Raw genomic sequence first — 5,052 nt, forward strand, 5'->3', positions numbered from 1 at the left:
ACTGTAGAGGAGACACATGTTAGAATGAACTGTCTGCTGTTATTACACTTTGTGTGTGTGTGTGTGTGTGTGTGTGTGTGTGTGTGTGTGTGTGTGTGTGTGTGTGTGTGTGTGTGTGTGTGTGTGTGTGTGTGTGTGTGTGTGTGTGTGTGTGTGTGTGTGTGTGTGTGTGTGTGTGTGTGTGTGTGTGTGTGTGTGTTGTGTGTGTGTGTGTGTGTGTGTGTGTGTGTGTGTGTGTGTGTGTGTGTGTGTGTGTGTGTGTGTGTGTGTGTGTGTGTGTGTGTGTGTGTGTGTGTGTGTGTGTGTGTGTGTGTGTGTGTGTGTGTGTGTGTGTGTGTGTGTGTGTGTGTGTGTGTGTGTGTGTGTGTGTGTGTGTGTGTGTGTGTGTGTGTGTGTGTTACTTCCTGTTCTCTCGGTCTTGATTCTTGTGTTGTGAGCTCACAGTCAGTGTTACTGTTTTACTCTCAGACTGACTTCAGATCAGAAGATGAGTAATTTGTGTGGAGGAAGAGGAGGACAGAGCAGAGTCTCTAGTCTCCGGCTGTCTGTCTATGAAGAGTGATCGGTCCAAAAGTCTTATTCTGAACTTCAGTAATGAACCTGGACCCTCAGACACAAAGTAAGAGAACTGCTGCTAACTCATTAATAGGAGTCATTTTCAGTTACTGAACCTCTGACAATGTTTTCTGTTGATTTAGAGATTTTAAGTTGAGTTTGAGGTTCTTCCTCTTATTATCAGTGACCGCTGTCAGTCACCTAGAAAAGCTGTAATGTAATCTAAGAGGACTAATACAAACTGTTAAACCTTCTAAATATCTGCAGTAACAGTAGTTTGTGTATTCAGAGCTCCTTTAATGTCTTTGTTGTTATCAAGGATTCATTATGAATAAAATCATGTTGGTGTTTGCAGAGTTCAGTACAGACAGAGAGCAGAGTCTCCAGTATCCAGCTGTCTGTCTATGAAGAGTGATTGGTCCAAAGGTTTTCTTCCTCCAGACTTCAGTAATGAACCTGGACCCTCAGACACAAAGTAAGAGACTGTTTTTACTGTGAGCTGACCTGATGAAGATGATGCATTGAGGATGAAGACAAAATATTCTGCTCAAAGATTTATATTGTATGTTGTGCTTCAAATGTTTAATTCATTTTCTCATATTTGACTCTAATCAGCTGTTCAGACCTACCAGGTGCTTCTTGAATCAGTGCACATCATAACTGTGCAACATGTGGTGAAAAAGCATTTGTAGAAAAGCTTTGCTCACTTTGATTCTGTGTGTTGATGTTTGAGTTTGTTCTTTAAATAACTACTAAAAATGAAGCTCAAAGGTTTATTTCCTAGTGGTTCAGAGCTTTCAGCTGAAAGCTTTAAATCATTAGTAAGTGGACCTTTGAGTTTAGATTCTCTCCTCCATATATTTTTCCTGATTATTGTCCTAAGCCAGATCAAGGCCAAAAGTCTGAATCTGAAAAAATATAATATGAAGGTGAAAAATAAGATCTCAATTTGAAAATTATAAGACCTCAAATATCAAAAAATATATGAAAGTGAAAAATGAAAATAAATATTTTTTTCAAAACAATTCCAGATTTGAATCAGGTTATTTTGAATACATTGTTGTATTTTTCAAAGTTTAAGACCAAAAGAGTGTGGACTTGAACCTGAGACTCCACTTTTTCAAATGATCTTAGACTTTTGGTCCTGGACAACATTCCATAGAAACCTTCTAACCTCAGTTCAAAGCAGAGAGTTCAATAAATAACATTTCATTAAGACTGAACAGTGAATTCAAAGGAGAACAACAGCTTTTAATTAGGACTTTTCTTCTGAAAGCAGGAAGTGTTGACACTTTTGTACAAAACAATTTAAACAACAATCAACAAATGTTAAATAAGACAACCAGATAGTGAGATTTCAGCTAATTAGTGTTTGAAAGCAGGATCAGTTTAAATATTAAAAGAACATTTTCCTTACAGACTGAGCGTTCAGATGAATTCAAACAGAAGTAACAGCTGACACTTTGCTGTCAATCAAAAATGAACACCGACACACAGTCAGAGACTTTTGTCCAAATCTGGATTTTTAAAAAAATTAAAATGATTTTAGTGATAAAGAAATGTCTCCACAGAGAGAAGAAGAGGAGTCATGTTTCTGAGGAGGAGCTGCTGTCCAGATCCAGAACAAGAGCTGGACTGCAGACAGCCAGTCAGACCAGCTCTGTACAAAGTAAGACTGTCCATTTCTCTGTGATGTCTTCAGGTCTGGAAACAGGACTTGTTGTTTTAATACAGGGACACTTGTTGGATGACAATGATGTAAACACACAAAGGTAAAAGGTATCATTTATTCATGCTAAACCTGCTGAATTAAACACATTTTAATAAAAGGTTTTAGTATTTTTACATTCTCAGGGACTTCAAGAATAAAGAGATCAAGTTAAATTAGCTATATTTAACATTCAGATTATATATTAATCAATAAATATCTCATCAACAGATATCATCTCTGTAAAGATATAGAGGAGTAAAGTCTCTCTCTCTCTCTCTCTCTCTCTCTCTCTCTCTCTCTCTCTCTCTCTCTCTCTCTCTCTCTGTGTCTCTCTCTCTCTCTCTCTGTGTCTCTCTCTCTCTCTCTCTCTCTGTCTCTCTCTGTCTCTCTCTCTGTCTCTCTCTGTCTCTCTCTCTGTCTCTCTCTCTCTCTCTCTCTCTCTCTGTCTCTCTCTCTCTCTCTCTCTCTCTCTCTCTCTCTCTCTCTCTCTCTCTTTGTCTCTCTCTCTCTCTCTTTCTCTCTCTCTCTCTCTGTCTCTCTCTCTCTCTGTCTCTCTCTCTGTCTCTCTCTCTCTCTCTCTCTCTCTGTCTCTCTCTCTCTCTCTCTCTCTCTCTCTCTCTCTCTCTCTGTCTCTCTCTCTTTGTCTCTCTCTCTCTCTCTCTCTTTGTCTCTGTCTCTCTCTCTCTTTCTCTCTCTCTCTCAGTCTCTCTCTCTCTCTCTCTCTCTCTGTGTCTCTCTCTCTCTCTCTCTCTCTCTCTGTCTGTTGCTATCAGAGCTTCTCCTCTCCACTGTTTACATAGCTGGCCGGCCGCGTAACTTTAGTGCACGTAAACGGACGATGGTGCATGTTAGTGCCTTGAAGTGCATGTGACTGTTGTCAGTGTCTTTTAGTGCATCTTAGCACTTGTTGGTGCATGTTAGTGCATGTTAGTGCATGTTAGTGCACGTGAGCGTGCCCCTCTGGTTAGCTCACAGCCTGTCCTATACGATCGAGACACAATAGTGTCGAGGCCCCTTGAATTCCTTTTTGTTTTTTAATCAGGAAGTTATATATATTTTAAATAGATTAAAACTGTAGAGTGTCATAAATAAGTTTGAAAGGTACAGATGTATACTTTTATTTTTGTTTTACTGTGAAGAGTTTATGTGGTTAAAGGAAGTAGGATTTGTGAATAAAGGTAATACTGGTTGTTCATTGGTTGAGATAGGTGGAATCACAGGTGAAAGGAAGTTAAAGTGAAGCCACCACGATAAGAATCGCCACCTTATCGTGGTGGAGGGGTTTGTGTGCCCCAGTGATTCTGAGAGCTGTGTTGTCGGGGGCAATAGCTCCTGGTAGGGTCTCCCAAGGCAAAGTGGTCTCGGGGGAGGGGTCAGACTAAGAGCGATTCACCAAACCTCAATGAATCGGACGATACAAGGTTGTGGCACCTCGCCCGGAATAGGGAAACCGGGGCACCCTCCTGGAGCCAGACCTGGTAGGGGAGCTCGCCGGCGAGCGTCTGGTGGCCGGGCCTTGGCACATGGGGCCCAGCCGGGCCCAGCCCGAAAAAGCTACATCGTGCCGCCACCCTGTGGGCCCACCACCCGCAGGGATAGGCATTGGGGTCGGGTGCAATGTGAGCTGGGCGGCAGGCTGGGGCGGAAACCTGGGCGTGCTGACCCCCGGCATCACAGACTAGCTCTAGGGACGTGGAATGTTACCTCTCCGGCGGGGAAGGAACCGGAGCTGGTGCGGGAGGTGGAACGCTACCAGCTAGATATAGTTGGGCTCAACTCAAAGGAGCTTTTTCAAAAAAAACCTCTTAACAATAAACGTAAAAAGCACCGGTTCTGGAACCAAACTCCTGGAGAGGGGCTGGACTTTTTCCTTTTCCGGAGTTGCCCAGGGTGAGAGGCGCCGGGCGGGTGTGGGGATACTCACAAGCCCCCGGCTGAGCGCTGCTGTTCAGGAGATCGGTGCCTGTCGTGGCGGCAATCCAAGAACCCGCTGGTGGACACCAGCAGTGAAGGAGGCCGTCAAGCTGAAGAAGGAGGCCTTTCGGGCTTGGTTGGCCGAGGGGTCTCCTGAATCAGCAGGCAGGTACCGGTTGACCAGAAGGGCTGCAGCTGCGGCTGTTGCTGAGGCAAAAACCCGGGTGTGGTAGGAGATTGGCGAGGCCATGGAGAAGGACTTTCGAATGGCCTCAAGGAAGTTCTGGCAAACCGTGAGACGACTCAGAAAGGGGAAACAGGGCTTTTCTCAGGCTGTGCTCAGCAGGGGGGGAGAACTGCAGACCCGGACTGGGGATATTGTCGAGCGGTGGAAAGAACACTTTGAGGAACTCCTGAACCCGACCAACACATCCTCTGTGGAAGAGGCAGAGTCTGAAGACTCAGGGGAAGTCTCGTCCATATGCCTGGCGGAGGTCGTTGAGGTAGTTAAAAAAGCGCCAGGAGTGGATGAGATTCGACCGGAGATGCTAAAGGCTCTGGACATTGTTGGGCTGTCTTGGTTGACACGTCTCTTCACTGTCGCGTGGAAGTCGGGTACAGTGCCTGTGGAGTGGCAGACCGGGGTGGTGGTTCCCATTTTCAAAAAGGGGGACCGGAGAGTGTGCTCCAATTATATGGGTATCACACTGCTCAGCCTCCCCGGGAAAGTTTACTCCAGGGTGCTGGAAAGGAGGCTCCGTCCGATTGTCGAACCTCAGATTCAGGAGGAGCAATGCGGATTCCATCCTGGACGTGGAACAGCGGACCAACTCTTTACCCTTGCAGGTCTGTTGGAGGGTGCATGGGAGTTT

The 5,052-nt window shown here is 45.0% G+C and overlaps 1 long non-coding RNA gene across 1 annotated transcript; it reads left to right on the top strand.

Moving 5' to 3' along the window:
* Positions 1-478: 478 nt before the first annotated feature.
* LOC129116275 (uncharacterized) lies at positions 479-2,518 on the top strand. The gene is made up of 3 exons (XR_008533472.1): positions 479-619; positions 911-1,030; positions 2,127-2,518. It is a non-coding gene; the product is annotated as an uncharacterized LOC129116275 (long non-coding RNA).
* Positions 2,519-5,052: the final 2,534 nt, after the last annotated feature.

The sequence above is a fragment of the Anoplopoma fimbria genome, unplaced genomic scaffold (genome assembly GCF_027596085.1).
Source record: "Anoplopoma fimbria isolate UVic2021 breed Golden Eagle Sablefish unplaced genomic scaffold, Afim_UVic_2022 Un_contig_2584_pilon_pilon, whole genome shotgun sequence".
Classification (NCBI taxonomy): domain Eukaryota; kingdom Metazoa; phylum Chordata; class Actinopteri; order Perciformes; family Anoplopomatidae; genus Anoplopoma; species Anoplopoma fimbria.